At 46.7% G+C, this 22,728-nt stretch overlaps 1 long non-coding RNA gene across 2 annotated transcripts in view; it reads right to left on the minus strand.

Annotated features, from left to right (window-relative positions):
- Positions 1–20,733, minus strand: part of LOC307176890 — a 58,004-nt gene extending 37,271 nt beyond the window's left edge. For both annotated transcript variants that reach the window (XR_013824933.1, XR_013824934.1), the window contains exons 1-2: positions 19,082–20,733; positions 16,733–16,808 (exon numbers count right to left, since the gene is read on the minus strand). This is a non-coding gene — a long non-coding RNA (uncharacterized lncRNA). The remainder of the gene's footprint in view (positions 1–16,732; positions 16,809–19,081) is intronic.
- Between the last annotated feature and the right edge of the window lie 1,995 nt (positions 20,734–22,728).

Genomic DNA, 22,728 nt, shown 5'->3' on the forward strand with positions numbered 1-22,728 from the left:
ATCCAGGCAGCTCTGTGAAAGTTTGTAACAAAGGAAGTCTCACTCCCCACATCAGAAGCAAACTTCTCATAATGGACTTTCACAGTTGAGAAAACATTTTCACGTAGAACAATAGCTTGCAGACTGAGAAGCATTTGAACACAATAGTGTTGCATTTGATCCTCACACAATCTTGGGAGGCAGGCATCAGAGTTTCTATTCTCTCCATTCTATAGATGAGAAAACTAAGTCTGCAAGTAGTTAAGGTCACAGAGCTGAGTCTTGGACTCTGTTCCCATGAATCTCTGTAACCTCTACAGAGAACGGGGGTCAGTGGGGTCTTACCACTGAGCAGCCATCTCAGAAGTAGGAGCCCTGGGTGTGGAGCCTTCAGGACCCCTGGAACACAGGATGGAGCACAGGCCTGTGGTTGTGAATGCCATGACTGTCGGGTCACCAGAGATACACTAGATTCAAGGGTAGCCTGACCAGTCTGTGTCCTTACTCTCTGCTGGGGTTGTGTCCTTGTGGTCACATCTCCAATCTGGTCACTGCTGGACTCCCTCATCCTGATTGTTCCAGGACCATGGCTTTGGGGTTCTGGGAGGCTGTGGGACTGAAATGATCTAGGAGTCTGTGAGGACTCATGCTTCTCTGCTGCGTGCTGTCGAGTGAAGCGGGATGCTACGGTACCCCTTTTGATGCTGTTTAGATGGCCCGTCCACTACAGATTATTATTCCACGAGTAGACCTGTAATGTATTCTTGTACATCTGAATTTAATTAAGAACCTTTTTCTCACTGACATGAACGTGGTTTTACTGTTTCTGGCCAGGCCAGACAAAGATGTTAGAAGACAGATTTCTGAATTGTGGGCCAATTTCCCTGATCTTTTAAACCCAAGGCCCCTGTTCTGAGACAGAGATTTATGACTTTGACATGCTGTCTTCAACCACTCTCTGGTCACTAGGGAGTATGCAGAAGCAACGGCTCCAAGAGTCAAGGTTGTCCCCTGCAACCTCACCAGGATCCTCGTGGGATTCAGAGGATTACTTAATTTTCAGTATTCAGAGGACGGTGTCAGGATCACCCCAGCTTTACTTAATCATCTCATGACTTGGGAGCGTTGGTGATGGGATTAAATCTTTGTGCTGTGGTCCATTTCTGATGTGTTGGCCTGTGGAGCCTCAAAGGGCAACGTGAGCTCTACTTTTCTGTTCCCAAAGGACTAAGGCCGGAAACTCATGTACTATTTTGTCCCGTGGCTTCTCTGTTTAGCAATACCTCACCTTTGGTGCTGATGCTGCTTAAAAATAAGAGAAGGTGCAGGAACACTGACAGTTGTTACCAAGGGCACTTCTCACATCCTCTGCCCCTCCGCATGTGTGATGGCCACACCACCTGCACTTGGGGCAGTAAAAGCCTGCACCCTTTAATCACCTCCCACTTGCTCACCCCAGCTGTTGACTCAGCTTTAAACATCCAGCCCAGGGAACATTGCCTCTTTGGTGCATGTCATAATCAGGAGATTACGGTTCTCTTCAGATTCTCACTCCACTCCATTGAGGGTGGAGCGCTTGGGAAGCAGGGATGAGGGGATGGCGGCATCCCTCCGTCCATCCATTCACACCTCCATCCAGTCTTCCCTTACACAGCGTCTGACTGCCCACTGTGCGCCATGTGCTAAGCTGGGCGCTGTGCATTCAGTGGTGAACACAGAAGACGCTATCTCAAGGAGCAGCTTCTGTTTCAATAGAGCAGCCCAAGGAACTTCACCTGCTATTATTTCGGGTATGCTTCTTACTGCCAAGAGTCTGTAGGTGTTTAGGGACCTCATTAAGGTTTGGAAGCTCTGGATCCTCACTGCTCCTTTGGAGCCTGGCCCTTGGTTGGGCCAGGCCCTCAACGTGCCACTGTCAGCACTTTCCAGATGAGTACTATGCATGGGACGGGGCCAGGCCTGGGGCCCCCTGAAGGCTGTGTCACCCCTGGCTCTAGCCACAGAGGCTTCATCACAGAGGGAAGCTGAGCTGTGAGCATGTTGCTAGGCTGTGGCTATTTATTTTTATAAACGAGGCTTGTGCTTAATTTAGAAATCTGCTTTTGCTTTTTTTTCCCTTTGTTCCAGCATCATCTGGCTGTCTGGCACCATCAAAGAATTGCATTTCTGACCCAACAAGAGCTCATGGGTGAATGGGGGCAGGAAAGAGGTTGGGGAGAGGACTGATGCCAGCCAGGCTGCCTCACGGGGAGGGGGAGACACTTGGCCATGCCACTAGCATCCTGTTCGGCTTTCGGATGAGTTTCATCTATGACACGTACAGAGTCCTCACTTGGAACAAGAGGATTAAAAGAGGCCCTGGCGCTCGCTCCTCTTCTGATTAACCACACCTTGGCATACAGCGGAACAGAAGGCAAAGCTGCACAGAAAAGGACCAAAGTCAGGTGCCAGAAGCAGGTGACATCCAGACTCCCAGTTCGTTGGATGCAGCTATTTCAATAGAGCCACTTTTTTGTGTGGCTATTTAGACATAAGGATATTTCGATTTGGCTTAAAAATTAAGCTGATAAGTGTTAGTTTTTCGGCCCAGGGAATATAGCCAATGTTTTATAATAACTTTCAATGGAGTATAATCTATAAAAATATTGAATCACTGTGTTTGTATACCTGAAACTAATATAACACTGTAAGACAACTATACTTCAATAAAAGAGAATTTTAATTAAATGATGAATAAAATGGGCACTTTATACCCCACCTTTGAGTTTCACCCTAGCCCCGAGCTTTGTCCTATTGCCAATCCTAATCCTACCTCTGGGCGTCAAGGTGTGTGGATCGGGGAAAGGTATGGTAGAGGTTCAACATGGAAGAGATATACCAGGGATCAGGTAACAGTTAAGGACGGAATAAATGTCAGGAATAAGGTGTCCTAAGAACCGGGGGCAGGTCGGGAGGAGAGGAGGCTGGGAGGCCTCTAATGTCGATCCAGTAGAGACAGAGCAAGACTCAGAGATGGAGTGACGGGTGGGGAATTGGTAACACACAAAATCCTGTGAGCCTGCATTTTGGCTCGCCTGTCTTGAGGCTGTGTCAGAACAGCTGCATGACATTGTTGGGCAGGAAAATATTCCACTTAGGATTCAGAACAGCTCATCTCGTCTCCTCCAGGGGCAGTGTCTGACTCATACATGTCTAGGCGTTTCACTGGAGGGCTTGTTTGAGTCTCAGTTTCTCCGTATACAACGCAGATGATCATGTCGACCCTTCCTCTTTCCCCAGCTGTGTTTTCCCTCCAAGCGACAGGATGCAGAATGAGCCAGCAGCTTGTAAACTGCTTCGAGCCACTTGGAGAAGGTGCTTGCGTAACTAGTGGGCATTAGCCGCTACGAGTGCCCCACGAGTCAAGAGTTTCCAAGTCGGGCAAGTGTAGCCGTCTCTGCCTGATGATTCATGTGGACACAGTAATGCCTTTAGTTGGAACGTACAGTGTTGGTGATGAATTTGTTCTTGCGATGGCAGAGAACTTCATCTTTACTAGAGTGCTATCAACGTGAGGAGTGTGCGGGGATCAGATGGGAAAAGAGTTGAAAGGAACCTGGCACTTGTGCCCTGCCATGCAGAGGTCCACTGTACAAAGAACTACGGCAGCACGTTTATGCCCAGTCATCAACTCCTCTTGGCCAGCAGAGAAATTCTTCCAGATTCTTCTGCCATTTGTCAAACTTGCCAAAGTCCCCGGAGGCAGTTTCTGTGTCACTGAAGGTGGAGGGAAGGGAGGACTTTCTCCACCAGGTCTCACTACTTTCTCTGCTGATCCTGTGCGTCACATGGTGAAGCCTCACTGATTATAGTATGGAATGTCCTTCCAGAATTGGTACAAGGAGGCAGCAGGGCCTGGGGCCTCAGCTTCCAGAAGCCTGACCTGGGGCTGCCACGCAGCTGGGCAGGAACCCTCCTCTGAGCCCTCAGAGCAGAGGCAGAGGGCAGGAAGGGCACGCGTGTCTCTGCAGCTCGCTGGCCCAGCCGTGCCTCCGAGTGCTGGCCACCCCAGTCCCTGCTCTAGGAGCCAAGATGCCATCTCCCTGGTACAGTTAATCTTCGTTCCTGCCACCAACTCATCTTTCTTTGTTACTTCTCACCATGCCTCTGGCCGCAGATTCCTTATGGATTCCTTTCTCAGGTGTCGTGTTTTGATTCCCTCCTCACATGTACTCCCAAGTGCCAAGAACAACTCTGCTCCGGCAGGAGGATATCATTTGGCTTAAAGAGGGTGGGAGCGGTAGCTTCTCCACATGAGCATTCTTTGGATTTATGTGGGGATTTATTCTGGGAACTGTTTACAGTCTCCCACAAGTCTCCCCCCACCGCCAACAACATGTTTCTGTCGCAGAGTTGCTCTGCTTTCATTGTGTGTAACTGGAGGATGATACGAGCTTTTCCTCCGGAGCCCGGGTAGGAGGGCTCAGCACGCTCTCTCCACATGCACCATTACTGCCCCAGCATGTTGGCGGGGCCCACACTGAACAGTGCAAAGTGCTTTGTTACCATCATTACAGCCCCAAGGCTCGTCCCCAATATTTGTGAGATAAACCTTAAGACTTCTTCCCGAATTGTTGGTTTCTCCAGCCCTGGCGTGGTGTTCACCCCATGGGGCAGCCCTCCCTGAGCGACTGACAAGCACTCCCAGGTTTAGCTGGAGGGGTCAGGTCCAACTGACATTTGCTTCTCTGTTGTCGTTGCGTCAGACTTAATGATACATGCTAAGGACAGTAGCTGCTCTTCTCCCTCGTCCCCATCGTGGTTTGGGGAGGTTGCGTTGCCCCATCTGTCACTTTGTATAGTGATTCAGGAATCTGCTGTTGGACATGGAACTAAACTTAGAGACAGGAGGGGTCAGGCCCCATGCAGGCGGCAAGCAAGCCTGTCCCTAGACAGGGGAGGGTGGCTCTGGGAGTGAACGCATCCTGGACTTGGTCTGCCTGGACCAAGCGAGTCACCCAGCAAGACCCCTGCTTTAGGGGGGTCAAGTAATCAGGCCAAGCCTGAGTAAGAGCAATCTGAAGTTTGAAGGTGCTTCCAGGTACAACCCCTGATTCAGGTACGAAAACTAAGACAGTGGTCTCCTTTGAGTCCGACCACAATTCTTGGAGGTAAACAGGGCAGGTGTTATTACTCCAATTTTACCAATGGGGAAACTAAGTTCCAGAAAGTTTAGTTAACTTCCTTAGAGTCAACTAAGTAAGTTACTGGTGGACTTGAGACGAGAAACCTCAAATTCCTGACATCTGTTCCAGTTTTTTCCATTACTCCATGCTGCACTTCAGCAGGGCTTATGCAAAACATCAAATGCAAGTGCTAGCCCTTCCAGCTGGGCAGGAGCTGGAAGCTGGCATGGGTTTCCACTGGCGTGTCTGGGGCCCAGGAGGCTGCAGGCACTGTTTCCACTTGCTTGTACAGCAAGGTGAGGCTGCGTGGCTTGGCAGGGCTGAGACCATTTGGGGGCTCGCTGCTTATGAGGCTGTAGTGAGGGGAATGCAGCTGAGAGGGACGGGAGTGGAGCAATGGTGCAAGTATCTGTGTGTGCACTTGTGTATGTACACTCACACACACACACACACACAGTCACACACACACAAGCCTGGGATCACAGGTGAACAGCCGTAACTACCATCTGCCACAATGGCTGTTGAAGGTGGATGGAGCAGATCCCCTTCGAGGTCATCTGCAGCTTCCGGATGCACTGTGGCTTCTTACTTCAAGCTTCTGCATCCTAAAGGCTTTCTCTGGCCACGGGAATTTGCTGAGCCCCTGGGTGGGGCTGAGGCGGCCCAGAAGAGCCCCAGAGCTAATGGTCCTCTGGCATTGGTTAAGACCAATGAGGGATGGAGCTGGGCATAAATGTCTCAGGCTCCTTGCCCCTCGATAAGACAACTGAGGTGTTTTCTATGGGGTCTTTGACAGGGACCCCAGTGGGAGTGAACCCCAATGCTCCCAGCAGCAGCCTGCTCATAACATCCCCCTTTTTGCTTTCCCCTCTTCTGTCTTGCTTCCACAATCCCTCACTGCGTTTCTTGGGATTGCCTCCCCCATAAGCTCTGTGCAACCAGATTTCTGTTTCAGGCATGAAAACTAAGACAGTGGCTTCCTAACTAACTCCTGCCTCCCAGGAGCACCTTGTACGTGGTGGGCTTTCAACACAGCCAGGTTCCTGCTGAGAGTGGCAAGTGTGCATTTCCTGGTGAGCACTGCTCCTTTTCAGCCATCGGACGGGAAGCCTGTGGCTCTGGTACAAATACTGATGGAGTTCTACATGCTGGAAGAATCTTTTTTCCTATGTATCCAGGGGAGGCCCCGCATCAGGGCTGCATGGGTAAGAAACAGAGAACTAAGCTCAGTGCCTTTAAAAACGATGCCAAGTTGAAGTAAGCCTGGAGGATTTTTTTGCTGTTTTATCTTCTGTTTTGCCAACGACATGGACTCTGTGCAGGTGTGGCCTCAGCTATCCTTCACTCCCTTAAGCCCTGGTGAGCGGCACCATCAATGCTCCCTTTCCTGGGGGAGGCCTGCATCGTCTTGCTCTCTAAATTCCTCTTAATGCAGCCGCGGAATCTTGGGAGCACGGGAAGGCAGAGCCAGGGCTCCCCGAGGCTGGAGCAGGTTCCTGGATGCCACCTGCCCTTCAGTCCTCCTGGGTTCCAACAGACAGCAGATTCGACTTGCAACCAAGCAGACACATGAAAGCAAACGTGCGCTTCTGACATTTTGTAACCCGCCTCCCACAAAACAGAAGGTACTCTTCTCCTTGTGTTATTCCCTGCCTTGTTCTTGACATTTTTAATGTGCTGAGTCTACAGCCGACTTTGCATTCCCGACACCTCCCACTTGAATTGGCTCCTGGTCCCTCCAGGCCTGAGATCCCAGTCACGTGCTACACCCCAGAGAACACTCGACATTCCCTGTCTGGGCAGGCTACCCTCCTCCTAACCTTGACATTTAGGGCCTGCTGTTTCTTTTCCTCTTCTCCTGTAATAAATCAGCGCCAGGCAAGGTTCACTGTGCGCTTGGCAGGGCTTGAGGAAGCTGATGCTGGGGTAAGGGGGCTTTTCTGCAAGCACTGGGTGAAAAGCAAGCATTGTCATTCTGCCCCTGTTGCCTGGCTTTGCAACGCTGTGAAACCCTAAGCAAAGAGCCCAGGTTCCCTTTCCAGGCCCTTGTCTGACCTGCACAAAGCTGAGCGTATCTTCCAAGTTCTTTCGCTTAAACCAGACAAAGTAATGCCGTAATGCCGTCCCTTGCCTGGGTTTTTCCTAGTTTGTAGCCCAGGCTGAGCTGCTGGCTGAGTTCATTCACCTCAGGGGGTCTGGTATGGAGCAGAGTCCTCGACAGCCGAAGGAACACAGAGGCTGGGCCATTTCTGTCCACCCGCCCCCAATCTCCCCAGGCCACGTCTAGGAGTTGGGGTTTGATTCGGCTTGGGAGTGAAGGGAAGTAAGCCTTTTTAGCGCCAAGTGTCAGATACTAAGCAATGCCTAAGGGTATGTATGTACGGGATGATAAAGTCATCAGATAGGCTACAAGGATATATTGTACAACACAGGGAGTATAGCCAATATTTTGTAGTAACTGCCAATGGAAAGTAACCTTTAAAAATTGTATAAAAAAATTTAAAAACGTGTTTTTCAAGACAGAGGGAAAGGGGAGAGAAAGGGACAGAGAGCAGGAGAGAAATGGGAGAGAGAAAGACGGGAAAGGAAGAAAATGAGTCCACAAAATAATAGTGATGCAGAGGAGTGGCTGAGTGCCACCCACAAGCCTTTGAGTGGCATCGATGCCATCTGTCACCCATCTCTGCTTCAAAGTGGCACCAGGAGCTGCTGAATGCATGTGCTAGCTCCACAGAAAACACACAGCTCAGATATTAGAACCATGCTGCCTCCCACAGTCCCCTGGAGTAGGGATGGGTGTGAACCTCCTTACTCAACCGTGAGAGGTCTTCATCAAAGGACTTTCAAATGCTTCATGATATACTAAATCACTTGTGTAAATATAAGATGGTATTTTTTTTCTCCAACTCACTTCAAGACTTGAACACACACTATTTGCACAAGGCTCAAGGTTAATTTAAGAATACGTAGAAGATTCTTAAAGGAAGAGACCATGACAGTTGGGTTGAACCAAATGCCTGGCACACAGTAGGTGCTCAACAAATGTCTGAAATTGAATCAGGGAATGAATGAATATAAGGGATACAAAGAAGATTTTAACAAGAAGATAACTGAATATTCAACACTGATTCCTTTTCAACGCATTTCATGGCATTCCTTCTGGGTCCCAAGGATGCAAGGATGAGTGAGCGTTCCACATGTGTATTCACTGGTCAGCCTGTGATCACACACACACATTGGAGTAGATGTGGACAGGGTGCAGTGATGGGGATGGTTGACACCGCCCAGGGGTTTCTGCAGAGGTGTCTATATATGCAGGTCCTGAGGCTACCCAGGAGGTCTCACCAGGCAGACCACTTGGAAGATAGAACGTGAGGACAAAGGGATGAAACAGCCTAGTGTGTCAGAGAGCAGCAATAGCTGCATATGGCTGGGGCAAATGGAAGGGGTGTGTGTGTGTGTTTGTGTGTGTGTGTGTGTGAGAGAGAGAGAGAGAGAGAAGGGTGGGGGGTTGAGGGAAGGCAGGGGCAGGATAGAGAGCCCTGAATGTCTCTGACAACCACCAGCTTTTGCTGGTCACCAAAGATTTCAGAGTGTCTTCTATATGACCAACCACTGGCAACAGTAGGTGTCACTTATTCAAATCTTCCTGGGAAGCTGAAACCCCATGGACCAGCTGTTGCTTGGTCACTGGGGAGTGTGGGGTGTCTCCATGCCTCCTTAGGGCCTCCAAGCTAACGGTAGAGAGGTATGATCTCTGACCTTCTAAGCACCTCATGGTGCTTATTTGGTGTCTGGTCTAATTTCCTCTCTGCTGTGAGCTACCTCAGGGCAAAATCTCGCTGTTCTCTGAGCAGACCGAATGCAACAGAGCTTTACTGGAAGGATGGATGGATGGACAGATGGACAAGTGGATGCTGAGTCCTACAAAAGCCTTTAAGCCCCACCACTCTTCCCTAAGGGGGCAAAAGTCATATTTACCGCGACTACTTGTTTATTATTAACCTTGCAAGTCTCCGATGGGCACAGAGCCCAGATCAAAACCAGTCTGGTATGAAAAGAGACAAGGCAGGAGCCCCCAAAGAACTCAGCAAGAAGCCAGATCAGGGTTTATCAGAAGAGTGGCCAGCACAGGCCCCAAGGCCTGGGAGGAAGAGCATGGGCTGGAAGCCTGCGGTCCCTCAGGTTCTCGGGCCCCTGGTAGTTCCAGCAGAAGTGGGCCCAGTGCTGGAACACCACGAGCGCTTCTGCTACAGAATGCCCTGGAAGCCAGATGATTTGATAAAGCCCAAATCAGAGCAGATAAAAGGCAATTATGTGCCCACAGCCTGGGCTCCTGCCACCCTGAGCCTCCCTGGGTATGTACTTGTGGCATTTGGATGTTTCTCTCACAAAGGCCTGGAGAGAGAAAAACAGCCATTCAACATCTAATAAATTATCTATCGTGTCACTGCTTCTGCTGGCCTCGTTCTGACACTTCTCCCCTTCTGATTGTAGACAATCACCATTCTCTAATTGCTTCGTTCAGCTTGCTCACAGAGCTACAGCGACAGCGAGAAGCTCTCATTTGTCGTTGTTTGTTCGGAACGCTTCTGAATTAAGCCAAATTATGCCTCAGTTTAGGCACGATTCTATCCTGAAGAGCAGCTCCCCGCCCCACACTGGCCCCAACAAGGCTTCTCTCTTGGCCCAAAGGCTGTATCTGATTTCCAGGAGATCACTAATCAGCCCCTCTCCAAACGGGGCCTGGAAGGAGGGTCCTTGTGTATCTGGGGGCCACGATCTGGCAGCGGATGGAGAATAACCGAAGGAAGGCAGTAAGTGCATGCAGGTCCCGACCCCACTAACAAGTGGATTTCCCTGGAATTCAGACCAGCCTTGGACCCTGCGTGTGAGTCTCTCTCTTTTCAAAGCACAGAACTGAATGGCAGGAAAATAGGACAAATTGCTGACATAATTCAATAGTATTTATTCGCCATCCCATATCATTGCTTGGTGCTTTACAGTCTTTGGGAAGCTTACTTCCTACAACATGAGTACAGATTATGCACAGAAGTCACCGTGAATATATGGAATACGTGGAACTATGAGGCAGTGGTGTGAGCTGGACATAGCAATGAGCACAGATTCTCAGAGCAGCTGCACGTAGAGAATGCGTGAGAGAAATACCTGAGTGCAAGCTGGACGTCAGGCCTAGAGATCTAAGTGGCTCAACCGATTACTTAATTCATTTGTCCAGCTCCACGTATTGAGGACCTATTAAGTAACAGGTACCGAATGAGGCACCGAGAATTTAAAGAAAAGAATAAACCTCTGCCTGTGGCTTTGAGGAGTTCGTACTCTAGAGAGAATTAAAGTATAAACTAGATAAGTAATTAGAGTACAGTGGCACATGGAGAGTGGGAATTACTGGGGAGCATCAGGTAAGGATGGATGGACTCAGCCTGAGGAGACAGGACCCAGATTTGAGTGGACCTGGCGAGGTCGGTGAGCTCCTGAAAGGTTTGCTGAGGGCATTTCAGGCCTGGAAGCCGGAGGAGCGGGGAGCAGTTAAAGGAATGTGCAATAGTTGTGTGAACAAAGAATAGGGGGAGGGAGGCGGAGTGACAGATGTGGCTGGAGAGAGGCCGGGGCTAGTTCGGGAAGCTTCTGAGTGTCCTGTGAAGGATGTGGGCTTTTACACTGAAGGCTTTAAGAGGGGAGAGCACAGGAAGAGAGTCACTGGCCAGTGTGGAGGGGAGTGGATGGAAGCGGGAAGGCAAGAAGCAGAGACAAGTGAGGAAGTGGTGGAATTAATGGGGCTGGAAGAGACGCTTTCAGAGACACATGAGATGCGGTCTATTCCACCCTCACGTTTCTTTCTTTTCTCTTTTCAGTGCTTTTTGGGGCATTACTACACACAGCTGTTTTATAATTTGACTGTCTTAATCTGCTTATTCTGGAAGTCTTTCCCCACATTTTTCTTGGGCCCTGAGAACTGCCTCTATTACTGCAGTGTCCAGGTGCACAATATTTTCTGTCCTTGGATTGGGGTGAGAGACCCCAGAGCGCACATTCCGGTTAATGGAAGTTTCACATCATGGGTTGGACTCAACTTGAAGTCCTTCCTTTATGATCTAGATAATTAATTTATGTTTTCTCTTTTCAAGATCATAAATTCTCAGCTGAAGCTAGTTATCTGTGTGAGGACTTGGATCTTTCCCTACTTTCTCTATCAGGGGTGTTAGTAATCCAGGGGTCAGGTCTCAGCCAGTTTATGAACACAGATTTATTGAATCATCACTATTCCAGGATGTGTTCAAGGAAGAGTCTGAATATTGTTTAACAGCCCAAGGAAGGTTCAGGCCATTGACGAAGGTTCAGGCCAGGCGTTCGTAGCAATCAGCAGCCTCCACCTGGTGCTGAACTCACCAACCTCGGGCTAAGGGTGAATGTCTGTCCTTCTCCAGAGAACTGCTCATTTGCTTGGTGTAACTCTGATGACTCAGCATCCTCAGACTCCATACACGGAAACATCTGCCTCTGGGGTAATTGCCATGGTTGTTTTCAGATCATTACTGTGAAAGGTGATAAATGAAAGTACTCTCTAGGTGGCCTTGAAAAGAGCTCTGCCCTGAACCTGCACCTCTCCTCACTTTCTCCACCAAAAGTGTAAATAATTCAAGGGTCAAGAGTCAGCCAACCTATGATCAAAGATTTATTGGATGCTTGCTGTTTACACATCACACAGCTATTCCAGATCGTGTCCAAGAAAGAGTCTAGACTCTGAGTCTCAGCAAAAGTCCCTTGTAATCCCTCCCGCTGCCAACAGCGCTTGCTGCGGGCTTGGGGCAGCCTTCCCCTGTGCTGTTGTGAAAACCAATCTCTGTAAAATGCTCACAAAGCCTGATGCACATCAGTCATCTGGACCCCCAGCTCCCTACCAACGACACAGAAACAAGAGAAGGGCTAGTCTCTGGAATGCTCTTCAGATCATAAATCTCCAACTATACTGAGGAAGCAGCCTCTCCCTTGGAGATGGTAAATCGATTTGCCTCAAAACCAACCAACCAACCGACATTTCTCTGAGCCTGTTTCTCATTTCCCAAAGGTAACATATTCTGGAGAAATGAAACAAAAGGAAAATAAATAGATTGATTCAACACCTCCTGTATATGTGAGTCTCTGTTAAGCACCATACAGGTACTACAGGGTCACAAAAAAACTAGGACTTGGCCTCTGGCCTCGTGGAGTTTACATTCTACTTGGGAACATACAGAGCTGCATGAATACCTTTAGAGGCTCTAACATGAAAAGATGCGATCCCTCCCACCCGTTTACAGGTCAAAATAAAAAAACAAACCTATAGTGTAAAACACAGAGCTTACATGTGTGTAAAAGTTCTGGATTTTCTGATTGCAAAATTCTGGACAAGTTAAGTGAATTCAAGATGAACTTTTCTCGTGTTTTTGTGGTCTTATTTTACTGGTTCTTTAAGCACAGGCTTCATCTGCCTACTAGTAATCTAAATGGGGTCCATAACTATACACGCAAGATACAAGACCATACACACCAGACAATATTACAAGAAAATAAAGGACATGGTGGGTCCCTGTGTCATTTAGGGTTCTCAAGAGAAACAACCAGTGGATTGTATATGTATGTGTGTGTGTATGTGTACAGAGACAGAGACACATACACACACACACACATGTAGAATTATTTCAAGGAACTGGCTTAAGTGATTATGGGGGCAGCTGGCAAGTCTGGAATCTGTAAGGCAGGCCAGCAGCAGGTTGGAAACTCTCAGACAGGAGCTGATGCTACAGTCCACAGACGGAATTGCTTCTTCCTCAGGGAAACTTCAGTTTTGCTCTAAAGGCCTTTCAACTGACTGGACGAAGGCCACCCAGATTATCAAAGATAACATTTACTTAAAATCAATTTAAGTAAATGTTAATTAGATATACAAAATACCTCCCCAGTGACACCTAGATTAGTGTTTGAATAACTGGGCTATAGCCTGGCCAAGTTGACACGTCAAGCTGACCATCACAGTCCCTTACAAAGGATGTAACCATAATCGGGTGGGTCATCAGAAGAAGGAATCCCAGGATGTGAGAGCCTGAGGGGGATTTAGAGCTCACCACGTTCAATCTCTTCCATGCACAGGGATGCTTGGTTTGTACATAATCTTGAAAACTGATTTTTCTAATCTAGTAGCAATGTTGTATGTGAGGAATTCAAGAGGATTGTTATAGAGGCCTGGGGTCGAGATTCTTTCTTGATTAAGGCCTAATGGAGCAGAATGTACACAACAGGTGTCCAAAAATATTTGTTAGTTGTGTCACATGGGTATTGGAACTGGGCCTGAGGCTTAGTCCTACCCTTTGAGAGCAGGGCTCAAGGCCATCAGTTCACTGATATGTCTCTAGGGCCTAGTCTAGTCATGGCACGTAATAGGTGCTCCAAAGCATTGGCGAAATTCATGAATTGAATGAATGCATGGAATTCAGGCCAGTTGGATGTGCAATATCCTGATTCTATCCATAAAAATGCAGACACAGAAAGGCAATATTCTAAGCATGAAGTATGGTGTTTTCTGAGTTTCCTCAACAGTCCAGTGGAAGTGGTAGTATATTACCTATCTAATAGCTATATTCCAAGGATTATATGAGCATATGTATATAGTTATATTTTATAATATATATATATATAGCATTTAGCACAGCACTTGGCGTATAGTAGGTGCTCAATAACTGAGAGAGATTACTATAATCCACGTTATTTCATGCTATCCATTTCCAGTAGATGCTGTTGGTGTCATGCCCAGACTACTTTTACCAGCCATGGCATGTATGGTAAAACTACCAGCTCTGGGCATTGAGCGCCAATGACCCACAGCTGCCCATGGAGAGAATCACCCTCCACTAAAACAAGATCTTTGCTCACTAGGCAGATACGGTTCCCTGCCTTCAAGGGATAGCCCACAGCCAATGACTGACCCATATAGAGAGACAAAGCGTTAGCCTCCTTGCCTTAAGGTGGGACCAACCCCAAAGCTCATGGTGATAAAGCTGCAGCTAGTCTCCAGCTGAGCTCACATACTGGCATTTCCCCTGCCCTCTTCTGCTTCTCTCGCTCCCTTTCTCCTGAGAGCATGCCCTCTCATGCTCTGTAAATGCTATGTAAAAAAATCACTTGGACAAGAATCCTTGTCTCAGGCTCTGCTTCTAGGGAACCCAACTTAAGACATAAACATTTACTTGGAGAGCGTGCCCCTTCTTTGCCTGTGCAGTGATGAGCCACTGCACTCATGTGATCCTGCTATTCAGATCCCCGGGTGAGTCTCTGCCACACGCTGTTCCTAGCCAGAAGAGGAAAATGGCCTTGCCGCTGCAGCTGGCGCCTGGCTCATCCGTATCAGACCTCTCTAGGCTGGTGCGGTGAGTCCTCTTTAGCTTACATTTTACCTAATTCTTCCTGGCCAAGTCTATTCAATTAGCCTTGCCTGTTCTTTAAACTAAATAATCACACTTTCAAACACTAAAGCTTGAATTTCAGGGAAGACATTCACTCATCTGTCCATCCATCCATCCATCCAATCAACAATTATGGAGTAGTGTCCATGTAGCTGAGAGCTGTGTTAGGTGCTGGGGATGTGGCTACAAACATAGACAAGACGTAGTACCTACCCTCCAGGATGTCGTAGTCTGGAGGGAAAAATGGACAAATATGCAATTGCGATGGAGCTTATGATCCACTATAACATGATACTACAAGAACACAGAGAAGAGATTCCTAAATCAGGCTATTGGTTCAAAATGACTTGGTCTTCATTGTGATTGACCTAAACAGAAATAAATAGAATGGATATCCCCTAGCACGCTGCAAACCAAGGCAGTTACTTCAGAGAATAAGGTGTTACAATGTAGAATGATGTGTAGTTTTAAACACAAAGAATAGTTGCCTAGTGATGGACAGAATAAGGAAATATAAATGCAAAGGGCTCTGTCTGCTGTGTCATTACTGCTATAGCTTTTCTCCCACTCAAATGCTTCCTTCCTGGGGACCCAAAGAAAGGGCAGCTGAATTAGACGTTTTCTGTCTGGGGACTGGCTAGATCAGTGGCAATCAAAACCGAGTTCTCCCACTGCCTTTCCACCTGATGGCATGGCTGATCTCCCACAGGCATGGCCAGGATGCAGAGGTCTCACTGCACAGCTGCCTTATTGGTGCTTATTCCTCCTAAGCCATTCATCAACCTATTCCTGCAAGACATGTGGAGGTTATAGCCTAACCGTGAGGTTAGGAATGTTAATTGTTCTGTGCTGATATTAGTGTGGCTGGTGCTAATGGGAAAATAATTACTACTCTGTGCCTTTATGGCCACATTCATTGCTCTCTGGTGGTTATGTAGTTGTTTGGCTATACGTGGTAATGGCACAATGCACCGGGGCTATTGTTGCTTCAGCTATACAGCTGGAGGGAGTGAGATAGCAGGAGGTGTTTGAGAGGTTGGGACTTAAGAAATAAAGACTTCATTCCTCTTGAGACTTTTTTTTTTTTAGTCTTTGCAGAGCTCTCTTTGCAAAATCTCTATGTAAAATCCTAAAACTCCAAAACATTTGGTGATTCAGGAACCCGAACATCTTATTCATAAGTCAGCTCTGTTGGTGATTCTGTGCTGCGGTCTGAACAATAAGGAGTCTCCTCGTCTCTCTGGATGCCTCCTATCACCTAGCTTCCTGAGTTATAAGCCTTGGAGTCGATCTAGATTCCCCCATCTCTCCTATTCTCCTGTGCCCAGCTCCAGTCACTCTCAAAGCCCATCAGTTGTATCTCTCGAGCATCCCACTTCTGTCGCCTTTGTCGCCTCCTCTCTGGTCCTGATCACGGCTCTGGTAGGGGGCCTGGGCATTTATCTCTTCTTGGACTCTTGATTGACAACTGCCACCTTACTGGTCTCCTACCTCTAGTCGCAACTATTCCAGTCCACCGATCGTGCCGGTTCCTTATTCAAAATTCTCCCCATTGACTACTGGATAAAATAAAAAGTCCTTTCCAAGATGCTTCAACATCTAACCCCTGCCCACCTTTCTAACTTTACCTCCTTTCACACTTCCTTCTTCTTCCCAGCAGCCCTGTGTATGGCTCACGACTTGCTCTTCCCTGAGTACATCGTGCTGTCTCCTCCAATGCCTCTCTTGCTTCCTGGAATGCCCTCATCCTTCAGAAGCTACTTTGTCTGAGACCCCTCCCTGCCTCGCCAAGGCAAATATAACCATACCTCTCCTGTGTCCTGCAGGTGACACCTCAAGCACAGAAACGACCACGCTGCACTGTAATGGTGTGTGGGCTCATCTGTTTCCTCACAAGACTGTGAGTGTCTAGAGGTCCCTGAGGTTTTTCTCTCCTTAATTTTCAGTACCTGGCACAGTTTCAGGTACATGGAAATTATTTAACATACGCTGAATAAATGAATGAAGTGGTTTTCCTCCTTATGAACTAGGGTCTTCTGGATTAAAATGGCAGACGAAACAATTACTCTTTAGAAGGATCATAGGAGATGTTTTTATCAATTTATAGTTATAGTCACATAGTCATACCTGTTAGAAGGCCAGTCTCCCCTTCTTCATGGTCCTCACATGTGCTGTTCCATCTTCTTGGAACACTCTTCCTTCCCTGTCATATGATTTCAGCTTAAGTGTGTATTCTTTAAAGAAGCTTATACTGAGCACCCTTCCAACCCCCATCAGTCTAGGCTAGGCCCCCAGTTATATGTTCCCATGGCATCTGAATATTGGCTTTCCATTTTATTTACCCCAATTATTATTAGAAAATATTAATTTAATAACTGTTTTATCTATTAAATATTAAGTTCCTTGAAGGCAGGGGCTAATAGTCTTATTCACCACTGTGTTCCTGAGCCTGGCATATCACCTTGCCTATACAGAGTATATAATACATATTTAAAACAAGGAACTGAAAAAGTTTCCAAGGCAAGACTTCTTTTGACATCTACTTTACGCACAGATTAACGGGTTACATAACTACATCTCTTTCCAGAGGTAGGCTGAAGTGCATGTTGTCTTGCATAACATTTCAAGCAACACATTGAATTTCCATCAGTTTGGACTAAGAAGAATAGGGGAGAAGATAGGTTCTTTTGAGTATGTGATCAATTTCAATTTCAGGCTTTTTTCCAGGTCAGTTTAGTTCAACATCTCCTGAGCACCTACTGTGTGCTAGGCACTACCTTGGACTCAACACTGGGTACAGGAACAAGAATATGACAGACTCTCTGACTCTCTGATGCTTAAAGCCCTTTGAGAAATGTCTCTCTGTAGATTTACTAAATTTTAATTCACTCTAAGCACATCCTGTTTCTTTAAATCATGTGGTCATCTCTCCCCAGTTCTGTCTGGAATGTTCTTTCCTGTCTTAACCATTTGGTTCATCATTATTTCTCTCTCCTACAGCAAACCCTTTGATTAAGATCACACCGCTCCTTCCCCGGAATCTTCATTGCTCCTTCTCTGCACTGCTTTGCTATTCTCCCAGGACTGGTCCCCATAAACCACCCACTGCATCATCCTCCCTCCTTTACTCCTATTCTGTGTGTGCCCGCAGGGCAGGGACCATCATTTCATTCTGTCTCTAGCACAGTGACTGAGATATAGGAGATGCTCAATGATTTTTGTTGTTTTTACAATGAACAAATAAATTAATAAAACTCGTGTTTTTAGCTAGAGATAGTGCAAGACTATTTTTTTTTACTATGCAACATCTTTAATTTCTCAACCAAAATAACTGAAAAACAATTTTACAACTTTTAGCTCTACTTTACATCCAAGCATTTATCCAATTAAAATGTGATATCTTTCTGCATCACATTAATGAAATTGTGTCATCGAACTGTTGCAAGACTATTTTTAATGGATTGTTTACAGTTAGCGGTACTCACTCCTATAAAGACCCAGACAAAATTCCTCAGTATTTCTTCCCCTGTAATCAAGTAAGTTAAACATCCCCTAGTATATCTTATTTATCTCAGGATTCTGTAAGATTCAGTCATATGAAGCTACCATCTCTGTGCATCAAAAACAATTGAATACCGGTACTTCACATGGCCAACCTAATGCTTATCCGCTCATTAATGACGGTGCCAAGGTGAACATCAAAGTCTACATTTAAATGTTTCAGATTCCAAAAGAGAGGACTGTTTTCCTTATCTCATTCTGGATCTTCTCCCTGGCCTATGTCTCCAAAGCTATTCAGGAGTATCTGCTAAGCCCACTGCTTCTTCCATTTTCCCTGAAATCAGAAATGTTTGGAGCACGGTGCAGAAATAATCTTTTTTAGCATCATTTATGAAAGGTCAGCATTCACAGGCAATTAGCAAAAGCCCAACACAAAGTGTATGTACAATAAATGTCTCTGAATGAATACTAAGCGGCACAGTGGACATTACTCATATCATGATGAGACTCTCCAGGTGGCTGGGATGCAGGGATTGAGGGATAATGGTTTTGGTGAAGCCCCTTCTTTTCTGGAGCGAGAGCCACACTTTTTGCTATTTGTTCCTGGGCCTTTAACTCCACTGCCCTGCCCCTGTCCCATGTGGCTAACACCCACAGAACCAAGCTATCCTCTGAAACATCTAACCACAGCCTCTGCCTAAGACTTTATTGCTCATACCATGCTTTACTCCATTTCCCAAGCAAATGGCATCATTGGCTCCCAGCCTCATCTCCCATCTAGGTCTGTATGTTCACCACTAGAATCTCACGACTAATATTTCTCTACCAAAATTGCCCTGTATTTCCCTCTTTGATGGAGGCTGCATTTTCTCTGGTCACTCAAAATATCACCTCTGGATGTTGAGGGAACACTTGGGTCCTAACCCCCAGCACTATCCCTACTCCCTCCTCATACTCCATGTTTCCCAAGCTTACCTGGAAAGGTGGAGGAAGAGAAGGCAGAAGAGAAGGCTGAAGCCGAAGAACCTGGGTATTTTTCTTGATCAAGAATCAGGACTGCTCTGGATAAACAGAGGTTGTGTATGGAAGTGTTCTGTATAGTTCAAGGCCACCAGAGCTACAGAGGCCAAAGTCACTTTAGCAGGAACTCTGACCTGGCTCCCAGAGAGAACTGCCTCCACCTTTTCCCTGTAGATATTATCCCTTTTTGTCTGCCAGGAATATAAATCTCTGCTCCCATCTTACAGCATTTAACCTTCAGTTTGAGTCCTTGGTCCCCTCAGGTCTACCAGTTCCCACCTCCTTCCTTGCTCTGTGACACCTGTTGAAGGAGACACACAGGATTTGCAGTCACTGCAGTACGACTTGTGATTGTGAGGTAACTGGATGATATTATCACCTTCTCAGAAAGTCTTCAAAGATATCACGAGGAAGTGAGGCATTCCTCTTCTGGCAGGTATCTGTGTGGTCAGTTAAGATGACCACTGCATTCCATCCCAATCATGTCATTTAGCCATTTTTCCACAGTGGGCACGTCCACAGAGACACTGAAGGATGTGAGAGTCCAGAGGACTCAGCTAAAATGCAATTCCAAACACAGCACCCACACATGGGTTTCTAATAATCAGTCTGCACGTAGCCTCTCCACAATTCAGGACGTAGGTTCCTCTCGCTGCATTGTTTTTGCTTTTTACCTCCTGCCTTTGGGAGTTTTAAAATGTTAAAAGCTTCTTGGAGATAGTGACAAAAGTATTCATTATCAAAGAGAGCTCTTGTATATAGTACAAATATTAATGTGTGTGACTCCAAGAGCTAGATTGCCTGGGTATAAATTTCCGCTCCAACAACTTATAGCTTTTTAAACAAGGAGAGGTTATTTAACCTCTCTGTGCCTCAATTTCCTCATCTGCAAAACAGGAATTATAATAGGATGTACCTCAGAGGTCACTGGGAAGATTAAATGACTCAATGTATATAAAGCACTTAAATCAATACCTGGGAAAAAGTTGACAAAAAATATACTGTTATATTATTGGTAGTAGATAATGTTTAGCATCTGTCTTAGAGGAGTATGTTTTCCGGCAGTGTGTCTCCTGTGTAAGATCTCACTGAAGCCCTTGCAGTATGTCCCTGGACCATCTTGAGCTCTCTAGACTTCTGAGTATCACAGGTTTTGCAAAACGAGTCCCAGACTAGAAGCCAGAAGACCTGGGGGGTTCTGTAGCTACCTACTTACTATTCATTAACAGCCTTCACGGGCCAGTCCTCATACCCGATTCTTCTCCTGTTACTTTATGTATTCTTCACACCAGTTCCGCAAGGTGGCTCTTATTTTCCTAATTTCACAGATGAAGAAACAAATTCAGATTAACCACTGAGTCAATGCTATGGAGCCAAAAACGCGGGTCTGGAACCACTATTAAAATCTCGTTTTAAAAACCCAGCACGTGGTTCTATGGAAAGTCACTCAACCTCTGTGACCCTTATTTCTCCCGCCTGTAAAACTGGAATATGCCTCCGGGGTCCATCTCACAGGGTTAGACTCCAAAGAGAAAGTGTTTATGAGGCCGGCTGTAGGCCGCGAAGGGACAGTCAGAATCCTACTCCAGGAGCGAAGAAGCACTTGGAAGAACGAACCAAAAAGACGCTAACGCGGGGAGAAGACCGCCGCTTCCGGGAGGGCGCTTGGATGAGTGGCAGGAGCATTGGCCAATAGGGCTGCGGGAGGCGGCAGGGGCGGGGTTACCCCTCAGCCGTGCTACGCCTTGTGGGAAAGGGAACGGCTGCGTGCCTGACCGTTCTCGGATCAGTCATGAGAGATTCCTGAGCCAGGCGGCCTGTGGGACTTTAGCAAATGCCAGAGCGCTTGCCGCGGGCGCCGAGATGCCTGGCCTTAATGTAAAGAGGCTGGCGAAACCTCGTTAGCGAGAAGAGCAGGCTGCTGGCGAAGTCACGACGTGCTGCAAATGGCCTCAGCGAGCCTGGGCTCTGGAATGTGGGCGTCGGGACAATTGATCTCTGTAATCAAGACCCCGGGGGTCCCGGCCTTCTGTTTCCTGTCTCATTCCTCACTGTTCCAGGGGCGGGGACCGATGGGGAACAAGGGGAGGCAGAGAGCAGGGACTGTTTTCCTACCAGAAACACATTTGCAGTCGTCCTAGAAGGAGAAATTCATTAACAGTGGGATTCGAGGAAAGAATGACACCTTGGTTCTCATATTTGGATGTGATCCGTTCACTTCGCTTTTTAGGCTGCCACCACCATCTCTCACATGCTTTGTTGCCATCGTTCTGACTGGTTTCCTGCTCTAAGATTTGCCCATTCCTGTCGGGCCCACCGTAGCTCAGAGTGACTGCTGCTAAATGCTCGGGACATGCATCTACATAAAACTCAAGGGATTCCCCATGACCCTCAGATGCAGGCCTAACGCTGAACTTGGCATTCACGGCCATGAGGCTCTGGCCTCTGATTACTGCCCCAGCCCCGTCTCTAGACACCTTCCACTCCCTTTCCTCAGTTAAGAGTTTGTGAGATGAGTACGTGATCAATGAGTTAATTCTAGAATTATCAGCAATATTATCAGAATAGAAGATGTCCTCCATAATCTGACAATGAATTCTCAGTAATCGCCTCAGATGGGAAGTCAGCTCCACCCTGGAGTCCAGAAAACCTAAAGGCTAGTTCTTGCTCAGCTGCTGATTTTACTGTGCAATCTATCACAGGTTGCTTCCAGTCTCTGTTCCTTTGTTTATAATATAGAGCTGGTGAAGTAACATTTCCTGTTCTCTTATATTTTTACCTTTTCAGGATACTTCAAAGGTAAATCTAGTAATACATGGAGAAGCACTTTACAAATTCAAAGTATTATTGCTATATGCCCCTTACATCAGCGTGTACACCTTAAAAATGGGCCATGTAGAACCTGCACTTTATATACTATATGTCATACCTAAGGTTTATTTTTATATCTGACATAGATTTAAAGCACCTCGCAGATTCCTTTCCCTATGGCTGGATCTGAGATGCCCATCTGACTTGTAAGCCTTGCCCACTTCTGTTCACCAGTTATTGTATGTTTTAGTAGAAGGGCCTAGAGAGAAGGTGAGATAGAAGATGTTAACTAGAGAGTGCTGGCTGGATGAACTAAAAATGGCTCCGTCTTAAGGAAACCTTAAAAAGTAGTTCTTTTTTTGTGCTACATACAGTGTTGCCCTCAAAGGAATTGGAATAGCATGTAAAATAGAACGTGGGGTCATGGGCTGCTGTAAGTCCCTGATCACACCATGCTCTTAATCACCTCATTTTCTCTGCCTTCAATGCCCTTTCTCAATCTGGGGTGCCTCTCTTCTTTCCTTCCCCCAACCTCCCAACATACATGTACTTTTCATTTCACTAAGTCTTGGAAAATACCATACATATTGAAGAGTGAAGAAATAAAAGGATGATGGATGGATAGATGTTTGGGCACCATGGACATAAAGTCAGAAGATCTGGGTTCTTGTTTGGGTCAGCACAACCGCCTTGTAAAGTAAGTAGAGCAGCAATTAATTGTCCCATTTTACAAATTATAAAATTGAAATTCAGAAAGTTAAGTGACTTGGTTGAAGACATATTGTTACAAA

This window comes from Stenella coeruleoalba (assembly GCF_951394435.1).
Source record: "Stenella coeruleoalba genome assembly, chromosome: 18".
Classification (NCBI taxonomy): domain Eukaryota; kingdom Metazoa; phylum Chordata; class Mammalia; order Artiodactyla; family Delphinidae; genus Stenella; species Stenella coeruleoalba.